Genomic DNA, 21,793 nt, shown 5'->3' on the forward strand with positions numbered 1-21,793 from the left:
GGGGAGCCCTGGCGTCGTATTGTTCTCCCTGACAGATAACGCGATCTTGACCAGGCAAGAGCGAGGGGGCGGAGGGGAGAAAAAGGAAGCGGAGGGGGGGGCGGGCAGGAGGATCCCGCGTCCTCGGAGGAAATCCTCAGGCCGGGAGGACGCGCGACTTGCGCCCGGCGAGTCGGGACTGGCTCTCCTGGGAGTTCCCTCGGCCGAGAGGGGGAGGGGGAGCGGCGATCTCCGCCGGCGGGGAGAGGCCGCGGCTTCGCCCTCCGAAGCCCTGCCTCCTCCCTCCCCTCCCCGGCTGCACGGCACGGCGCACCTCTCCCCTCGCCGCCGCCTCGCCCCCCCCCCCCCCCCCACAAGGCACACGCCGACACACACAGACACGCACACGCGGGCGGGCAGCGCCCATCACCCCGCGGCCGGGCGCTGCCGGTCGCGCCCCGCTCGCTCCCCGCCGGCGCGCGGGGGGACCCGGTGACGTCACGGTCGGCGCGCTCCCCGCGCTCGCTCCGCGCTCGCCGCCCTGTAACTTGTGTTCTGGGAAGTGGTGCCAGGAATAGCCCGGCAGATCCGCCTGCAGCCCGGAGCGCTCCCTCCCGCCTCGGCCAGGGCGGGCTGCGGCTCCCGGGCCTCCGCCTCTCTCTCCCCCGTGCAACACCAGCCCCTCCGGCACTGTCAGGGTGACGGTGATGATCCTTTCCAAAAAGAGGGAGAGAAATGACCTGCCTTAAGATAAATGCGTGAAGCGGGCGCCCCTTGGCCGCTGGAATATCTCTATCTGTCTTTATATATAAAGAAGCACCGCGAGCCACCTCACTCCAGGCAAGCCCTTAGCAAAGGAGCAACAAGAGCGCCCGGCGGGATCAGCAACAACAACAACAACAAGGGCACCGGGAGGGCTTCCCTCCTTCCTCCTCGGTGACTTCCCAGGTGAGCAGCAGCGGTTGCTGCGGGCAGCCCCCTCCGCCTCCTCCTCCTCCCTCCTCTCCCTGCCCGCCGCCTGCCCGCCGCTCGTCCCCTGTCACCGGCACCAGCTGACAGCCGCGCCGAGCCGCCGGCGGGGGGCGGCTGCTGGCGGCGGGGCTCGGGTGCGGGGCGCCGCGGGGCTGGGCTGCGGGCCGCGGCAGTGAGGGCGCTTTGCCGAGCCGAGCCGGGGCGGGGGGGGGCGGTGGTGGTGGTGGGTGTCTGACGCCGGCGCAACCGGCGGCGCGGCCGCCGCCGGGCTCCCCCCGGCCCCGGGGCTGCAGGGGTAAATGGAGGGCAGGCGGCGGGAGGCGCGGGGGAGGGCGCCGGCGGGGGAAGCCGGTGGGGCTGTAAAACCGCCGGACCGGTAAGTCACCTCTGCGGCGGCGGCTGTGGGCGCTGGCAGTCACCGGCACCGTCCCCGGGGCACCGGGGCCGGCGGCCCTTCCCCCGGCCCGGCCCGGCGCCCCGCTGAGCCGGCGCAGGAGGAGGACGGGGCCGGGGACAGGCCTTTGTCGGTGACACGCCGTTAGGAAATGTGGGGAATACCCAGCTTGTAAGTGTATGCAGATGAGGAGCAGGCTGCCTTGCGTAATCCCCTCCTGTGGCGTGGAATGGGCACGGTCACCGCCGGGGAGAGGCGCCCGCGGGGGGGCCGCCCCGACGGGGCTCTCTCACCGCGGCCTCCGGCGCCCTGCGGGCGGGGGGGGGGGGGGGGGGCGCCCGGCGGGGGGGGGGGGCGCCCGGGGCCACCCGGCGCGGCGGCGGGCAGGGCGCCGGGAGTAGCGTGGCGGGGGTGGCTCCGGCTGCCAGCACGTCCCCGCGGGGGGGGGGGGGGCTCCGGGGGGGGGAGGGTCGGCGGGCACAGGGGGTGTGCGTGTGTGCGGGGAGACCCGCCGTGCCGGGGGCGCGCGTGTGCGTGCGCTGCGCCGCGGTGACTGTTCCCCGAAGTGGGTGGGACGTTGGCCCGTTCCGGGAATGTTCCATGACGTGTAAACGCCACAGGAAGGGGGTTAACGAGGGGCTCGGCCGGGGCCGCCGCCGGGGCCCTCCCTGCCTGCCTCCCCCCGCACGCCGGCGGGGCTGCCGCGGGGGCGGGGGCCGGCGGCGCGGGGGCTGCCGGGGGCACGGTCCCTTATGTAACGCGGGGTACGTGTGCGGCCGGCGGTGATTATGTAAGCGGCACGTCCGCGCCTGTCGCATAGGATACCTCACGCCGGCACCGCGCCGCGCGGCGGGCAGGGACGCCGCGGGCCGCCTCCTGCCTGGCCGCGTCCCGCCTGGCCGCGTCCCCGCCGTTGGGGGCGAGCGGCGCGGGGAGGGGAAAGCCCGGTTTAGCGCGGGCGATGCTCCGCAGCCCGCTCCGACCTCCCTGCCGGAGGCGGGCGGCGCGGCCTTCCCCTCTGTGAGGTGGGGGGGAAGGGGTGATGTCTCTGCTCCAGGTGTCGCCCCGCAGAGCTCCGACCCGCGGGCGGGGAAGCCGGCGGGAGGCCGCGCCGCCTCAGCCCGCCTGGCCCGGGGTCTCGGCCGGCCGCCGGCCAACGCGCCTTGTCTCTGCGGGCAGGCGGCCGGGGCTCGCCCCAGGGCAACGATAAAAGTCCTCGGAGCTTAATTTCCCAGAAAAGGAGTTCTCTGTTTTTCTTATTAGCTGGCAGTAATGGTCAGACGTTGTTTTGGGGTGTTGTGGGTTTAGTTTTTTTTACTTCATATGGTAATTGCAGAAATTAAACATTAAAAGTATTTTTTTATCACCGTAATTCTTAAATGCTCTTTTAAGTTAAACTAGTAGAAATACTAATGAGTTTCAGCAGAAATATTTAGCTGAATAATTTCCCTGCTTTCATTTTAAAAATAAGTAATTTTTAATATAAAACCTGTCTGGTTTTGTACATGGCTAACAAATTTAGAAAACATTTTATGCCTACTTAGTCAAGGGTGTTACTTTTTTTTTTTTTTCTTTTCCCCCTTCTAATGAATCTATACTGTGAATTGTTACGAAGCAAATGAAGCGGTCAGGGTGGCAAAAGCAAGCCATTAATCGATAGGTCTGTGTTACTCAACTGCATGGAGCTGTGCATGCAGACGGTACCTTCTGTTCCGTGTTTGTGGAGCTCCTAGCACAAGGGGGCTCCGGTCATCATTAGGACTTCTGGGGACACCGAGTAATTACAGTAATTACTAAATTAAAAGAACTGCTGGTCTAACAAGGTACAAATTCAGCGGGGCCCAATTTTTAAATTCTGTTGTTATTGTGAATTACCGCTGACTACCAGAGGAATTTGATCCTCGGGTTATGAGGACATGGTGCAGAATCCTCAGTATTTTGATAGTGAAAATGATACGCAGACATGCTAAAAAAGTGCATCTGTTTTTAAAGATAGAAGAGTCTCTGCCTGTTAGTTTGCAGCATGTGGACATATTTAGATAGATGCACTGTAACCTGGGGTTTATATTTATTTACAGTTACATGTTAAATCTTTCCTTATCCTTCCAGTCAGGAGACACTTCTGAAACTCCAGGTATGGATCATCTGAAACTTTCTTCATGATTTTTTTTGCTTTGCCTCATTTTTCAAAAAGAAGGTTAGTGGTGGAGATTAGGCTGAGAGGGCTTTTTCCATGTGAGTTTTACAAAGTTACTACTGTCGTCTGTAAATACATTTAAGGTTACTGTGCTTTTCAGCTGTGCGAAGGCAGCAGTGATATGGTACAAAGTCAGGGTGTCACTACTTTTGTTGATAGAACAATCCAAATTTTTAATGTTTTGTAGGCTATTGTGTTGACATTATTTTCCAGTGGCTATTGGGCATAGCAGTTACATACATCCTGGCTGAGGTGGCGTGTTAAAACATCACTGCTATGGATAAGAATAAAATTAAGCAGCACTTGTCCCAAAGCAAAAATGTAGAGGACTTTTAATTGTGTATCTGAGTCCAATTGTGTGGCAACAGTGCAGAATGCTTCTTTACAAAGGCAGATTTTTAGATTCTCAAGTGACTAGATTGCCTCATATGTGAGATCTGTTTACAAACCTTCTTGTTACTATGAAGACAAAACAGAGAGCCATATGCATTCATGTGGTCCTTGCTGAATAATGGTACATGTATCTGCTTGAGTGTTTGGCAGTATATCATGTTTAGTTTATGTGGTGGCACCCTACAAGGCTATTCTTTTTTGACTTTTAACTATTTCTAATACCATTGGCTGGACTCAGTTATACGAATAAACTTATGTCACTGGTCTGCATGTTTGTAACTAAGCTGGAAGTTTTTAAAGCAGGACATTTATTGTTGAGCATTTTGCCAAACTGCTTTGTTTATTCATTCATTTATTTAGGTGCTTGTTTTTAAAAGAATTAAGGTGCATGTCCCTCTCCTCATAATTTTCAAGTCATCAGCAGGGGCAGTTACTGTTACTACTTTTGAAATTTAACCATATCCGGTAAGGTAATGGGAATATAGGAGCTGTGTGTCTGGCAGAAGTGGTTTACTTAGCAAAATACTGCAATACTTACACATCAAAGAGAAAAATGTTTGCTATTTAAGAGTATTACTGTAGAGTATACAAGTCACAGTTATATGACTTGTATTGTGAAATACCTCAAGCTGTCTTTCAAATTTGAGTATGGTGGGGCTTTGTAATAAGCTGTGGTCGGTTATGTTGATAGCTGTCCATCCAGCTCTGTACATAGAGCTCAGCAAGTACTACTTCCATGTAGTTCTCACTTGATTCTGCATATGAATTCCAGGTAAATTGCCAGAGCTGAGTGCTAACTTTCTCTGCCTGTCTTAGGTCCTAACGTAAATCAGGCACAGCAAAAGTTGGCTCTTCATGTCATTGGCCTTCACGCAGGGTAAAGACCGGAAAATGTTTTCTCCATCTTAACCTCAGTCATTGAAAAGAGGTGAACCTGATAGTGTGTGGTTTTAAATTATTGGTCCTCCTAGCAGGAGGAATACATAATTATTATTAGATCTGATGTGTTAAAAGTTTTCAGCAAGAGTTAATTGCTAATACTCTTGGGAGCTCCACAGAAGTGTTGAGTGCAGAGGCTGCATACCTTTGTTATTTGAAAAAGGTCCGATAAGTTAGGAGGAAACTGCTTTAAAAATTCTTTTATTTAAAGAGGCAGGTTATTTTTTCTTAACATTTCTTAAACAACATCTCTGAAGTAGTATGTCACAGATGAAAATAACTATTTTTGAAGTTACTTGGTTTTCTCCTGTAATTTAACTGTTTTGGTCTTTTTTTCCTTCAGTAGAAGGAACTATCTAGCAGTTCCTGAAGAAGTGAAGAAACAGCAAGGGGAAGCATAAGCTAGATGGAAAGTAGAGAATAGTATTTTTCACATGTTTCAATCAGTAATTTTGGATGCTACGTTTAATTAAAGTGGCACAGAATTATTACAGAAGAATGAAAGTTTCAAGCTGGCTGTGCCATTTTCATAGGAAATAGCAGCTTTGTACAGTTTTGTTTCTCTTTTTGGGGCTTAAGCATTTTTTATAAGACTTTGCAACAAGTGTTCTATTTCAGCAGGAGATATTAAAAAGCAGTTCATTGGGGCTGTATTTTTCATTCTCAAGGGAAATTAGGACTTGTAAAAGTGATGGTCTGACAGCCTGAGAGCAAAAATCCATTGTAAATACAAGTATTGGAAGTTTTTCCATGATAACCAACTAGCAAGCCCCTACTTGGACATTAAGAAATCATCAGTGAATTTAAAGAATATGTTAATCTCTGGAAACATTTGATTTTTTTACTGAAATAGCAGGCAGGAGGCACCACATACCTCATACTTAGGCATTCTGAACTTTTGTTCATAAATTATGCAATTGACTTTACCCTAACTGCTCTTTTGTAGTAGGTGGCCCCCAGTAAGATTTGTCTCCAGAAATCTTTCTCACAAAGCTGTGAGCATGGAAAAGGGGTGAGAGGGTATGGGTAGGGGAAACAATCTGATGCGGTGTTTCCAAATCCCCAATGTGAAATAGTCAGAAGACGTACAAGTATCTTGCCTGTCAAATTAAAAGTCTCTTGCCTTGTTTTTTATTGTCTTGTGATTAATTTCTCACCATCATTAATATGGTCTAAACATAAGAGTTTCTTCTTGCTCTGAGGAAGTTTTGTGGATTCTGGGTGCTTATTTTCATTTGCCTTTCAGGCACATTTTGTACATCTGCAAAACGGTCACTCTGTTCTCTGTATGCCAGGGTAATAGCATTGAAGTGTGGACCACAGCTGTTTATGGTCACAACATTGCTTGTGTTTCTGTATTTCCTTGTTCTGCCCTGGGCATGCCTCTTTTACTGTTTCTTGAAATGGAATATTGCCTTTTACTTTTTCATAGATTTATACATGGGTAAGCAAAAACCTATACATGTTGTTTTTTTCCTCCACTTTCTCTGGATGGGGGTCTCAGGGCCTACCTACCAAAAAATGTACCACTTAGTAGTATTCTTAAAGTAATACAGTGTACCAATGTGGATGTAATTATCTGATACAAATTCCCCCAGTACGTGGTTGCGCTGATATGACTAGTTTGTATAGTGATTATATCCATTTTTCTGAGTTTGTTTATGCACATTCTACCTCTGTCAGTGTAGACTTGGTCTCAACAGAAAAGTTCTTTCTAAAAATGACAGAGAAACTGTAAGTAATGTAATAATATAGTTGGCAATGGGTTTATGGCCACCTTGTACACACACGGGTTTGTTTTGTTGCACCTCAATTTGTGTTTAAGAGAAAATTATTTTTCTGTTTTGTTTTTTCTTGTGATTGACAGTTCTGTCCTAATATGCTTACGGAGTCTGAAAAATGCAACTCTAATATACAAGAAATATCAGCCTGCACACAAAAAATTGTAAAGAATATCTCTGTTCTTAAAAATGTAAGTTCACTTCATTGCAATTTAAGTAAGTTGTAATAAACTGCTGCAGCCCTGGCTAAATTCTCTGATTTATGTAAGCTGCCAAAGCGGGGGGAGGGGGGAGGATGTACAGTATTTTTCGAAAGGCATGCTTTAATTGCTGTTGTGTCATACAGGAGGAAGTCAAGGTTTGATTGCTACAGAAAGTTTCATTTTTAGATAGTGATTTATCGGAAATTCCATACAAAGGAAAGCAGTTAGATAATTTGCATGTATAGTTCAATTTAATAGAAAAGTGAAAACTAAAGGAGCTAAAGGGAATTGAAATTACAGTGTCAAGTGACATTTTTAAGGTAATGCAGTAAAGTAGGGTTTGACCCTCTTCGTAAGAAAACACTTGTGAAAAAACAAAGCAGAATTTGCTATGATTTACAGTAAAGTTTAGACTTTTTTGACTGCAGAGGTTAGTATTGGTGCTGGCCTGACTGGGCTAACTTAATCCTCACTGCCTCCCCAAACCATAGTGGTGTCCCTGGAATTTTCCTCTGCTGGGCTTGGTGGTGGACTGTCAGAGCTTGGGTGCACTCCTTATCAAGTGACTTATGAATATGGAGTAATACTGGATGTTTTCTAATAAGCAATTTAAAAAGTGAAAGAAATGTCTAATTACACGGTGTAGGACATGATGTAATCTCAGAGAATTTAGTAGAGCAGAATGCTTAATTTTGCTGAAATAATATTATTCAATAAGCAGTTTTCCTGTAGAGTAATAGCTGTGCTTAAGCAGAAGGGAACTTTATGTTTAAAAAAATCTAACAGGACAGGATCAGGATTATCAGAATTAGTCTTACTAGACAGTGGGGCTTTCTTGCATATTGTTTTTTTCATTTAAATAAGATAAATGGCTTAATTTCTGTATTTATATATTTTGTATTTGTGGTTTGCATTAAAACAAAACACATGTAGCGTGTCAAGAAAGAATAGCATGAAATAATAACTGGGGTTACCCTTGCTTGACAACAAGACGTGACACTATTTAGTTAGAGCAAAAACTATTTAGTTTAGACCAAAGTCAGTATTCAACAGAGACTAAGTTGCTGGCATCTATTAACAGTCTTCATAGCTCAGTGTAGTTCAAGTGTAGTCTGTTCACAAAAGTCCTGAAAGTATGTGGAGTTTCATGTTCCTTGTCTTTCAAAGGCAGCTAAAATAGTTAGCTGGAAAATATATCTTTATTTGCTCTAACTGTTGTCAATTTATGTGGGGTTTGAGAGTGATTTTATTTCTTTCCGTAGAAGCATTAGCAATGAAAAAGAGATGCTCTAGAGAGTCGTGCAGGCCCCTGGTTAACTGACATCTGTGCATGCTGACAGTGTTTAACTGACTCCTCTGTGACACCTGTGAACACTGATTAATCTTGAGAGTTGAATTTCTAAAACTATTTTGTTAATGTTGTAGAAGAGACAATCGAGTACAGTTCATGGCCTTCTGTAACAGCAGAGATAGACTAGTTTTGACTTTTTCCCATTTAAACTCAATTGTGTTTATGAACACAGTTTCTGAAGCTGCTTATGAAAGTGTTTTTTCCCTGCATTTGTCCGAGATAAAATAGTTCTTTAGTGAAAAAGGTATTTGGCTGGACATTCATAGATTCCTACAACGAAATTCCCTATCCTGTTTAAGTCAGTAAAAATTTCTACACTTTGGTAAAGGTAGGATTTAACTATGAACTTTGAGACCATAAAGTTGGACATCTTGATGCTGTGTGATATGATGGTCTATTCTGATCACCAGGAGAGGTCGTGATACTAGGCTCTTAGAGTAAAGAGATTTTGCTTTAAAATCTCTGCAAAGCTATGTGAATATAATTTCTTCCAACATTTTTAGTAAAATTGTGTCAGACAGAAATTGCAGCCTGTTCCATTATTTTGTGCTTGGTCCTACAATACTAGCAAAATTCCTCTAAAAGTTAGTGGATATTTTCACAGTGCTGCTTGGCTAGAATCTTTGTTTTCTTAAGGCTTAAATAATGGATAAGCTACATGTATTTAATTTTGTGAGGTACGGTTGAATTTCAATACAGGCTTAGCAAGATGTTACTAATACATCTGAAGAAATTTGTGATAAGTGTAAGGATAGGAGTCATTTATATAATACGCTTGAATAGGAAATTATGTTAGTGAAATGACGTTAGTGATGTTAGCATGATGTTAGTGAAATACAAACTCAGAGGAAGGTGTTTTGGAGCTGGAGTGATGCCAAATAACAGTGTTGCTACCTCTGCAGTAGGTTGGTATGGTGGCAAAATATTGGGGTGGAGAGGGCAATAAAGTTGGTCTCGTAAGTTATCTGTCACGTTTGATATGTCATATCTTTTTTAGTTTTTTAATCTCTGATTTACTTAATTACTAATTAAAAAAATACACAAATTGTACTCATCTTTGACCTAATTTATCGTAGTGGGTAATGTTAATTATTGGTGAAAAACTTCAGAATCCGCCATGCGTTAGTAAGACTACTACATCATTTGGAGTAATTAGTAGGGCAGTTTTGAGTCAGCTATGTTTCTGTAAAGGAGGAAGGTTGTAAGTTGGAGCTGATATACAGTAGTATGAAGGTTCGCATAGCGTCTTTCTTTGGTCTGATTTGTTATTGACAAGACTTTGGTTTGTGAAATGTCAGGAGACAAAAGGATGACATATGCTACCTTCATTTTGTCTGCTTTGTTTTTAGCTCAGCTCACTAATAGTTGAAAATTGTTACCATATAGCTGTTCAGTGATTAGTTAGTGATCTCTTTGTGGACAAAAATTCATCACTCTGTATGTTGCTCTTACAAACAGGCTTGGCAGAGAGGTGAGAAGGTAGTAGAGAAGGAAATGGAAGCATATCAGATCCTCCAAAACTTCTCTTTTGGAGCAAGGACAAGGTGCGTCTATACAGCACCTTGGTGCTTCTGGGTTGTACAGATTTCAGCATCCAGAGTAGATAAACCTGAACCTTCCATGATGGCAGGTTGGCCCAGACGCACTCAGTTGTAAAAGATAAGTGTACAAGGAGAAGAACCTCTGCTTCAGTTTTAGTCCATGTCCTCTATGTGATGCTTTACAGTGGTGTGTCTGGGGTCTTTGCTTGTTCTTCTGTAGTAACGGCGAAGTAGCTTTCAGTAGGTATACCCTGACTTTCCTTCCCTTGCTCCCTAGATCACCCTCTGCATGGCAGGAAAGAGAAAGACACGTGGGATAATGGAGTTCCTTTACGCACACCTCTCCAAAGCTTCAGTGCAGCATATTTTCCACAAATGGAGTGACTATGAGAGAAACCTTTTAATTTTCTTTCTCTTTTTCTCTCACAGCCTTAGTAATTAAAGAAGAAAGCAAGGATGCTAAATACGCATTTTTGGATGTATGCTGACTGAGAATGAGGCCTAGAGGGGAAGATAAATAAGATGGGGAGGGGAGGTTTGAATGTGACTGACAGTGGATTTTAATTGCCTACAAGAAGTTATTTTTATCAGACCAAGTCTCCCTCTAACATTAAGTCCTCAACCTAAAGAATTTTAGTACTCCAGCCTTTAAAATCCCTGTCTGGTCGCAAGTTGTACAAGCGTGTCTTGATGAGTAGCTAAGATCTGATAGAAGGCACCGTCTCAGATACAGTGGTAGCATCCTCTAACTTCCATTGTTTGACACCTCCACAGATAATTTACACACAGAATACAATGCCTTCATACCTTGCTCAATGCTTGCAGGTATTTCTCTTTACAATTGCTTATGCACTGTTTTGATTTAATTTAGTTGCAGTATCATTTGATTCTGGTCACTAGTTCAACCCAGTTAACTAGCAAGCAGGGGCATAAATGAAACCAATTTTGACTAACTCTTTCTCAGTCAAGTGGGTTGTCTGGCAAGCCAAGAGTGTAATAAATAGATTTTGTGGCTATTTACAGACTCACACACTAGAAAACCAAGTGCTATGCTTCCCAGTTTCATTACATAATTCAGACAGTGTCACATCCAGATGATGGGATTACACCTGTGTTTTTATCTCAGCCAAAAATGCATTTTTTTGGCTCCTGCTTTGATGTTCTCCCATAAAAATAAACAGATTACACCAGAAAATTGAGGGGTTTTACCATATTGCGTGAAAAATATTTAAGCATGCGTGTATAGGTATATACATATACACTTATGTACATTTATGTGATCATAGCTTTTACCTCCAGTCATGTTCTGTCTCCTTCACAGTACAGTATACCTGGACTGACTTCATGAGAGCTTGTGGTTGCAGGTCTGGCTTGTTTGTCACTGAGAGGAAGATTTGTCCTAGATTCAGTGTAGGTTCAACTGCTGCTATTATTTAAATATCAAAGAAAATATTTTTAATAAATAAACTTACTTGCATTATTTATGTGTGAGTATTAGCATTTTTTTCACAAGTGTGTATATAGATGCATATAAAGAGCCATATTTTGTTAAACAGGTAAAAAAATTGTATTAGCTCTCTATGATGAACTGCTGTGGTTTCGCTTTGGTGCAAGGGGTACCAGAATCTGCCCAGGTGATCTTTCTAAAGTGTTACTCACTGTTCTGATACATCGCTGATATGATGCCAGCAGAGTCAGTAACTGCATGGCCCATTTTATTGCCTGTGACTGATTCAGCCAAGGTCATGTCTTGTTGGACCCTGAAGATGTTTGCTTTCTAAGTTGAAGCACTTTGAATTCCTTTTATATCCTCTTGTTTCTGAAGGACATAATCATACCACTCTTAGTCTAGTCAGAAGGTTAAAGGAGCGTTTCTGAGGCCCTGTCATTGGTGGTGCATGACAGTCAACTTGTGTGTGGTGCCCTTGAACCCTCACTCCTCTGGTAGGACACCCACTTCAGTGGCAAGGCTGAACTAGTGGTGCCAGGTCTGATGGCTGTAGAAATGTGACCAGAAAGTCAATCCATGAACAGACTACCTGTGTAAATAGATTATGTAAATGAAAGATATCATAAAAAACACTTGCATCATGCCAACACTTGTTATCTTGTTGCTTGACCTTCACTTTCTCTGCTGTCAAGTGCAAAACCATCTTGCCCTCATCTCACAGTTTTCTAATCAGTGCCCCACAGCTGAGAAGATGACACCAAACTGTGCTTGGCACAGCTTGTGTTACCGTGTGAACTGCCTCGTCTCTTGTGAATAAAATGAGAACTCTGTCATTTGGGATCAAATCCTGACTTCAATAAAAGTGCAGAATGGGAAGTTGTTGATTTTGTTCATGAGACCAGGATTTTGCCATCAGCTGTAGACAGGACTTGTACTGCTGAAATAGTGCTCCTTGTGACTGTCTCAGCCTATAAATGGAAGCCTTCAGCATGCAAGGTTTGCTCTTCGTTGGATATAGTAACACTAGATGAGAATATTGGAAAAACTGTCTACATGGAAACAGCCTCTGGATACTTCAGGCAGAGAAGATAAAAAACAAAAGGTACTCTCAACAAAAATGATTGTTACATTGCCAGATGGTATAAGGTAATTTGGAAAGAAAGAGTAAAGATATATTATCTACCCCAAGGTGCTTTCATTGTGATTTGAATATAAAATGCGTGATGTCTTAGGTACAAGTGTTGGAACTGACAGTGGCTTAGAGCTGTGGGTTTAGCTTTTTTTTTTTTTTTTTTTTTTTTTTTGTAGTTATAACCCATCTGAGAAAGGAACTTGCTGGTTTCCTGAGGGCATCATAGTTCCAGCAGAGTTTGTGAGCTTGGAGCTTGGACTGTACCTTACCTGTCCTGTATGCTTGTTTCCCCAGTGAAATCCCATTATCTGGGTTTGGAACTACTTGTTAAGATGTGAGAAACTTGCATTTCATTTCAGTTTGGGCATGATGTCATTTTGGGTGGTTTTTTTTTTTTTTTTTTTTTTTTTTTGAGGTCTGATACCTTCTTGTTTCGAGTGGCATAATTTCAGAGATTCCCCCCCCCCCCCCCGCTTCTGGTACAGTTCAGCATAAAAAAAGATGCAAGAAAACAGTATTTACAATAGGTTTGCAAGGTTCTAGTGTGATGTTTCATTTTAGTGTAACCTGCCTGTCCTATGTATCTAGTCCTCCATCTGAACCCTAGTAGCACTGACCTGAATTGGCTTATCACTGATAACTGGGTTTCTCTTTGCACTTTCCCATTTTTAGATGTGATTTTGAAAGAATCTTGCACCTGATGGGTTGATTAGAGGGGAGATGAGCTATTTTCTTTTTTTAAATACTACAAACAAAATAAAAAAGGAAAAGGAAAAAGCCCAGATCAACGAAAGCTTATGACATGATTTTAGAATGCATAACCTTGGGCAAAAAGGGGCAGTTACTGGAGTAGTTCTTGAGTAACCTAATTGTTTGATAAGGATCCTTGCCTGTTTAAGTTGTTGTTGGTTGTTGGAAACATTCCATTTCTAAATTTGTGCCTTACTGCGTACCCTGAGGTATGGGTACAACCCACTGTAATTGCACAGTTTATTATTTTATTAATGAGAGCTATGATAATGTGTTGGCTCATGAATTCCCTCCAGTCCAGGTATGGTCTCCTAATTGCTCAGGGTTCTGTGATTCCATCATTTGTTCTGGGAATGGTGACAGAGAGCAAAAGCAAAGCCTTTACAAGCATGGTTTAAAGGACTTGGACCTTGCCCTAAAGCCTGTATTTGGTGTGATACTGCAACCAAAGGCTGGAAAGGCGGGATACCTTTTTAATGCATGCCTAATGAATAATAATAGAAGCGGCAGAAGTAACTTCTTACTCCATAATCCCGAGTACCTGAGACTTTGCCAGCTGGAAGGAGAGGGACGCACACCTTAATTGGCCTTCCTAACCATAACAGAGCATCCCTTAGTACTTCTTTGATCTGGGTCTCTCCTGCCTGCTGCTTTGCCCGAGTGGCTGGAAGACTCGCACTTTGTTTGCTGTAAGGTACGCAACAGTGAGCAAGCATCTGGCATGCAACAGCAGCTCCTATTTTTAATGAGCCTCAGGGGTAGCAGGCCTACTAGGGTGCCCATTCCCATGCTCTGGAAAATATTTCTGTGTGCAGATACTAGATTTGTAGTACAGGAGCAGGGAGCAGCAGTATCAGCGGAGGTGTGGTCTGTGGAGGAGTTGGGGAAATTTAGTTTACTGTGTCTGTAACTCTGGAGACAAAACTTTCCCGTAAAAAGCCATGGCAAAACACCACAACCTCAAACAACTAGCACTTGCTCCTCGGCGCTGCCCGGCTTTACTGGTACGCCGTAAACCTGTGACCCGTGGTTTGCAAGATGTGGGGAGCTCTCTGAGGACATCGTGGCAGCCTAGGTCCCCCCTGCGTGTGGGACTGGGGGACGGCAAGTTCCCACTGAGCGCATTGCAGGCTGCTTCCTTACTGTGGTGGCTGGTACGGTTTTCCACAGCTTCTGAAACTGCTCATTACAGCGCTTGGCTCTTCTACAAGGGCTTTTCATAGCTGTAGCCCCTGTGGCTTGCTGCAGCATGGTTTTCTGGTGGAACAGATGGTATATTACGTAGAAAGTTCCTGTATTTTTGTATCACTGATTTTTATTTATTTATTTCGCTGTTTGTCTCCCTTTTTTTTTAAAGTGGGCATATAGCGTAAGTGCAGAACTTGGAATTGGTATTGGGTTTGTCTTTGATATATTAATACTTATATTTGTGTATGTGTGCAGTATTTTACACTAGTGTGTGCTTTCTGAAGTTTTAGTTAACAGATTTTTGTCATTTGGATTGACATTAGTTTAAAACACTGTAAGGGAAAAAAGCCTATGAAAGAAGATCTTTGAAAGGAAAAGTAAATGTCTTCTTAAACTTAAGTTTTGTACTCGCTGGAGTACAGTTTGGTTTTTAAGTCAGTAGATGTGTTTTCTGTATCTAATCTTTGTTTTTTTAATTGATATCATCTGGTCAATTTGACTGACAATGTTATTCCCATAAGAAAAATATTTATTCTAAATATTATTGTTGCCTAGGATCTTGTTGAATTCATGAGATACAGAAGCAGTCAAGTTGATTTAATATTTTTAACATTTTTATAGTGTTTTCTCATTGTTTCCATGAAAGCAATTTCAATAAATATTTTAGCAATTGCTTTTGGTTTCTTGAAATTAGGTTACCTATTGTTGAACACTGCAGGTTCTTAAACATGGGGTTTAGATCTGCTTTGTCTTGATTAGACATTTGAAATAAAATATAAATACTTGAGCAAGCCTCCACTTAGCTTCCAGGACTTAATGTGTTTTGTCCAAACAATCTCCGTAAGTCGTTACTTATAAAAGATAGTTACAATCACAGGATTTTGCTTCCACTTAGCCATATCACTTTCATATATGAATTTTTATTTTTTATGTGTGTGTATATATATTATAATATATACACACATACATATATATTTAATATATATATACACTCACACATACATGAGTGTACGTATGTACATATGTATACACACACAAAACACACACACACTCACACTGTATGTCTGTGGACACTCGCATGCACCTGAAACGTCGGGGATCATCCCATTTGAAATGTGAGGTTTATGTTTTCATCCTAAATCAAATCCTTACCAGATAATCACAGTAGTGTTTTTCTCTTTGCACTGTAGCGTATTTCCAGTAGCTTCTGAAGGGGAGGCTGTGCATCCTCATGTCTGGAGACCCCCTGAGGTATGTGGAGGGAGAGACCAGTGCTGGTGGCAGAGTCCTCCTGGGGCAGGAGAGGACGGCACCGGGCAGCCGAGTGCAGTAGATAGGAAGGCGGATGATGGGGGATGCCTCAGGAATTTCTGATTGCCGCCACTTGACTGGTGGTTGGATCGTGTCCCTTCAGTGGTGGGCAGCCTGTCATGCTGCATCCCGCGTACTGCCATATTTAGGCTGGGTAGCAGGTTCACAGTGAAAAACAAGCCCCCCATTTCTGTTTTCTGCCACATATTTTGAAGATAAATAATTACCTGCTATCAGGCGTTTGGCAGCTTGGACCTTGTCATCTTTATTTGCCTTGTTTTCCTCATAAAAGTGGCCCAGGATATTTTAATTACCTGTTTATAGGATTGCTTGAGAGAATTCCCTTAGTGATGAGACAGTTCAACAAAAGAGCTCAAGAGAATGGCTTTTCCACTTGCACTGCTCAAATATTCCTTCAAATGGAAGTGAAAGAATTATAAAAACCTTGTGTGTAGTTTAAATTCCCGAGTGACGCAGTATAGTGGCTTTGTTCTAAGTATGACACAGAAGGGTTGTAAAGGGTAAAAGTATAACTGAGTTTGTGGAAATTTGTAAAGGTGTTAAGTATTTTGTAGGTAGCCAACTTTGTTTAAGAGTTGTTTTCCGTATGTATTTGTACTTACAGCAACCAGCTTTTGTTTTGGAGTGGAAAAGCATGTGTTTTCCTTGGTATACCAAGGGCACGGACAGTGAGGCCAGTTCACAGTTTGCATCTGACCCTTTGCTTTAAGTGTCAAACTTTAAATGAAAAAAACCCAACGCAACAGATAGGGCTCATTTTAAAATATTAGGGTCATATTTGGATACAAAGTATACTACAGAGAACAGGGCACTTTCTCACCTCAAACCATGATAGAGATGGTTTAATACCATTGTTCAACTAACAGAACAATAAGATGTAATTACCTGAAGATTAACTCTGAGGACGTGGATGGGTGTGTGAAAACACTGCTGTTCCTTATTATATTCTCTGCTCTTTAACAGACACTATTGCAACAGGCAGCCAGAGTTGTATGGAAAATGCCTATTGCAATACCATGTGCCGGTGCTGAATGGCTACACAGCCTGGCCACATGCTGCTGTTGTGCCATGCGGCAATTGTCTCAGTACGGTCAAAAGTACAAATTGTGGGTGCATTTCCTTCATTCTCGGATATGGGGCTAAAAATAGTTGACCAAGCTTATTCTGAGTGAGCGTGGTACTTTATGGTCAGATTTCAGAAAATGGAATGGCTCTGTTATGTGTCGTTTAGGATGCTGTGCACAGTGGAAGCGTTCTTACAGCACTTTGAAGGTTTCATCCCTCTTTTCCTTCTCAGGAGAACATCACTACTTACACCCATCACTGTGTATGATACGGGCTGGATTCTGATCCAGCACCCACATTTTTAAGGGCCAGATTCCAATTGCTTTACTCTGATTGAACTAATCCAAACTGTCTTTGCTAAAGTTAATGCTTTGATTTGATGCAGAGTTAAAATCTGATTTTCTTCCTCAGATTGTGTATTGTGTACTGCAAATCATTGCCACCACCAAGGACTCATTTGTCTGCTTTTTTTATATTGAAAAGAGTCCAGATGATTAGTGCCAGTCTGACAGCCTTCAGGATTGAGTCTTCAAGCTAACATCAGAACAAGAAGCAGTAGAGATTTCTTCATGCTAACTGGGCAGTGAATCTTCAAGATAAACTGTCTTTGAAAAAATTTACCTCTAAAGGGAAAGGGTAGAAACCAACCAAACCAGCTCATATCCTTGTAGAAGAATTTGTTTTTAATGTTCAAAATGTTTAGTTCATAAATAATTAAAAATATTATCTTTGACCTTCTTTTAGAAAATGAGCAGTTTTGGTCAGCCAGTGGCATTGCACGTGTCCCATGAAAGATACAGTTTATTATGACTCCCAAGATACAGACTGGTGGTTCCCTAGTTCCAGCTCTTAATACTCTGAATTACGAGGGCTGAAAGGCTGGCTTCAGTTCCCGGTGTGACCACAGGGTGGTTATTGAAGAAACACGACAAAAATACTCCTCTCCAGCTAGTGATGGTAGTGTGAGATGAGGATCTGGAAAAGCATTTCCAAACTCCTCGTAACCTTGTCACTGAGGTTTGTTGAATTAAGTAAGTGCCTCTGTTTGAAAATCAGCTTCTATCAAGTGGAGCACTGCTACTCAATCCATCTCATTCAGTGTACGGAGGAAAAGTGTAGTGTCCTGGACACCAGAGGTTGTTGCTGGGACATGCTTATTGTGGAATGACGGTATTTAGCATTGTGTTTTGACATGTTGTTCAGAGACTAATGAAAATGGGTCTAGAATGTGTCTCATGAGTGAGAGTGTACTGTAAGCCTCTGCATCCCCCTGCCCCAGGGGAGGATCAGCTATAACCAAGCCATTTTCTATGGGGCGTTGTTTGGACTGCTCTTTAAAGCTTCCAGTGGTGGAGACACTGAAACCTCCTGGATGGTCTCATTTGGATGCATCTTTCTTTAATGGAAATGATGCTTTCCATTAAAAAGGTCTTTCTAACATTTAACTTAAGAAGGTAGTAATGGTGGGTAGGACTGCAATCCAGGTTCTCTCTATGCTTGCCCGGTAAGTATACTAATGATTTACCTAGGGTCAGATGGACAGCCTGTGAGACAATCAGTTACCAAATGCTGAACTCCCACATGCCACTACCCAACTCTGGTGCCTTTGCCCTTTTGCTTAAGCTGGTCCTTATCTGCTTCATGAAAGGCAGGGGTGAAATTGAAATGAAGCATGTGTATTCGCTTTGCTGGGTTGTCAGCCATATCTGACAAGGGAATCCTGTAGTTTTACACTCTAGTTGCGCCCCAAATGCATTCGCAAAACATGTTTTACTCCGTGGGATCCAAAAATATGTAAGGCTTGATTTCCAGATGCTTGCAGAAGCATGGGCTGTAGGGAGAGCTTAGTGCATTTCTATATTGTAGTAATATTCTTACACAAGCTGTACAAGAAAAACAAGAGCAGCACGGCTCCTGAGCAAATATTGTTTCTAGTCACATACAATACTTTGCAGCTGAGCCTGGTAACACGCTGCTTCGCTGTTTTGCTATGTGAGTGCAGAGAATGCTGTTAGCAATAAAGCCGCTGCTGGTTTCTCCTCCAAAACCTCCCTCCTCGCAGTGCATTGGAAATGACTGAACTTTGGCCCTCAATCTGCTGACACCCTGAGGGAGTGTAAATGTAATGACGTCTTTGCTTGTTTCAGCTGCACAACAGGAAACGCTCATGGCCTCCCCTTCTTCCTGCTCTGAGAAAGTGCTGCCTTTGCCCCCCCTCCCCTACCCCTGCAGTCGAGCGGGCTGAGACCTAATTTCAGGTCCGGGCTCGGCAGCCAGCCGGTGCTCACGCAGGACCCCATTGCTGCTGCCTCCTCGCCAGGGCAGCCAGTCGCCTCCCTATTGCTCTGCTGGGGTGGTGATGCCAGGAATACGAGCGGTTTAATTTTCTTTCCCCCCCGCACCCCCTCTGGAGAAGTGTCTGGGAAGAGAATACAGTTATGTGGCAATGGCTTGCTCCACGGAGCACGTCACTGGATACAGCTCAGCTGCAAAGACCAGGATGGTCAGGTGATGATTTGCCTTGGGGAGACCACATCACCTGCATAATATAGAGGACAAACTGTCAGGTGGGCATCGAGGGATCCTGGAATACGGTCCCAATAGTGCTGAATAATGCTGAATATACAGGGCCTGAACAGATTTCTTTGCCTTGCTGGAATACGGAGGCTCACTTCTTGTGGAGCATTGACAGGAAACCTGTTTAACCCTCTCTGGCTGCTGCTTTTATACTTCATAACCAAACCAGGGATATGAATAGGGACGGTTATTGAGAAACACAAGCATTTTGCAGCTAACTCGGGGAGGAGGATTGCGTCTCTTCAAACTCAGCCAAAACATTAAAGCAATACAGTGTTCTTGCAAGTGAAATTAATTGATTCAGTATTCAACTGTTATTCTCTAATGATTGGGGGGGGGCGGGTCACTTTTAAAAATAAAACGCATATGCACTAGGGAGTTTGCATATTGTGGCATGAGAAGAGGCCCTGAGTAGTCTAGAGTACAGTATCCTGAATTTGAAAGATTTAATTAACTTTGAATGTAAACAGTGCTGGTGCAGTTGCTTATTTATTTGTTTAATGTTGCATAGGCATATTATTTGAGGAGCAGCTTTTGTCTGGGTTCTGTAATAAGCAAGTTCTGTATTTACCTCATTCATCTATCACACTACCTAGCTAAATAACTGTTGTTTTTAACAAGCTGAAGTTATGTAACATGAATCATGCCTGGCGAGATGCTTGCAAGCAGGGAAAAGCAAGATAGGCAAAGAAGTAACGGCACTCAACCTTTTGCGGAATAGGATATGACTGGGTTTTGAAATGAAATACTGTGTGTTGGTACTCTCAGCTGTACAGACAAGGTCCAGCTATTCATTATGAGGATGTATCTTGAAACAAAGTCTTGGGATGGGAATGTTTAACAGACAGAAGAGTGAATTTGCTCAGGCATGTGCAGTCCTTCGAGGGTTCTGTATATGTGCATGCCAAATTCTGCCCCCCCCCCCCCCTTTGTTTTTCCTCTGGAAGAGCACTGTAGAATAATAAATGGGAAAAGTCTCTTAAATGGGACTGATTTCATGTGTAAAAGAAAATAACTTGATGAGCTGTGATTGCCCCTATAAAGTGTTATATAAATCTCTTTTCCTCTTTTAAATATGCCCCCATAGGGTCATTAGGCTTGTATACAATACAATAGTCCTCTGTCTCAAGAGATTTTACAACAGTTTATGGAAGGGGGAAGCAAGTGATTATATGAATGCATTAGAATAAAAGCAATTGATTTTAAGTTAAATCTTCCTTTAATAATATTTTCTCGACAATTTTCTCTACTGTTACTCAGTTTTGATCTTCAAAGTCATGCTGAGTTGTTAAGCCTGGGATGACTTTTTGCTTTAGTGGTGTGGATACAAATATTAAATAATAATGTTAAGAAATAAAGGTGTGAGAATAACAGGTCTTTAGGAACGGAGTGGGAATAATGACTTTTTAGGAAAGGAATGGTTTAGTGCTCCTGTATTCCCCTTCAAACTGTCCTGCTCCTCATTTTGACCAAATAATTCTGTATTTTTCTGTCCTTTCTTCTATAAATGCAATAGCTGTAAACTGTGGCATAGGGTTATTAACTACTGTATTATGAGATTTTATTATTATTACCAACAAATATTAAAAAATGAGTGCTGATATTTATGGTCTTCTCTTATATACTGCCATACGTGCATATGTACACAGTGGCTGATTATGCATTAGTACAGACAACAGCCGAGATGTTATAATGAGAAACAGTTACATCTGTAAGCTGCTTCTGTAGCTAGCACCATTGCTGATAATCTCAGCATGGAGAGGAGATGAACAAGCACAGATGGAAACATGTATTTTCTCACACAGGAGGCCATTCAGGTCATGGCCAAGGGATGTCGAAAAGGCACTATAAGGAAGTAGACTATGTTGCTCTCATTATGTCCTTATTTTCCGAACAAATGCAGGATTTCTCTTGGACTGTCAGTGCAACATCCTTCAGAAGGAACTTGCTTTTTTATGAAAACTTACAAGAAATTTCAGTCCTCAGGAGAATTTTCATTTATCGTACTGAATTGACTTAGTTTTGTGTAGTCATGTGTTACTGTTACAGCAGCAGAAGCTTAGAGCTGGGGATCTAAGTAGTGGCACATAAGGACACCAAGATCTTGTAGGTGGAGAAAGACCTTTCCCTGAATCTGCGTGATGATAACCAAATATGGAGCTCATCAAATGCTTTCTATTTGTATCGGCTCCAATACTCTTTTCTTCTGTCTCTGTAATGGTATTTGGCTAACTAATAGTTACGTCCTTTCTGCAACTCCATGATCTTCTTCATGCAGATGAATATTATGTAGGGGTATCGTACGAATTTGTTGAAATTTTTGTGCACACTAGCAATTGTAGCATGGGTGCAATTTTCCGATGTGGTTAGTTAGGAACGTTTGAGTGTCCTTTACTTGAACTTCCCTTACTCTTTTGGATGAGAAGTCCTCGTGGTTTTGTTACGAGCTGAGACGTGTAGGCCAGGAGGGTAGGAGGGAGCGCGGTGGGAGTCTTTGCCCCACGGTTTGCTAGAGTCTGTGAGATGGGCATAGCGGCAAAGAGGGTGGT

General features: G+C 43.6%; 1 protein-coding gene across 7 annotated transcripts in view; it reads left to right on the plus strand.

Annotated features, from left to right (window-relative positions):
- Positions 1-459: 459 nt before the first annotated feature.
- The window catches only part of HIVEP2 (HIVEP zinc finger 2), a 142,072-nt gene continuing 120,738 nt past the window's right edge, over positions 460-21,793 (plus strand). For 2 of the 7 annotated variants that reach the window (XM_030023749.2, XM_030023741.2), the window contains exons 1-2: positions 2,950-3,479; positions 6,742-6,846. The gene's annotated coding sequence lies outside the window, so the exon portion shown is untranslated. Of the gene's footprint in view, positions 928-2,949; positions 3,480-6,741; positions 6,847-21,793 lie in introns of those variants that run through there. The other 5 variants (XM_030023737.2, XM_030023745.2, XM_030023733.2 and 2 more) reach the window with 3 other exon arrangements.

This window comes from Aquila chrysaetos, chromosome 8, assembly GCF_900496995.4.
Source record: "Aquila chrysaetos chrysaetos chromosome 8, bAquChr1.4, whole genome shotgun sequence".
Lineage (NCBI taxonomy): Eukaryota > Metazoa > Chordata > Aves > Accipitriformes > Accipitridae > Aquila > Aquila chrysaetos.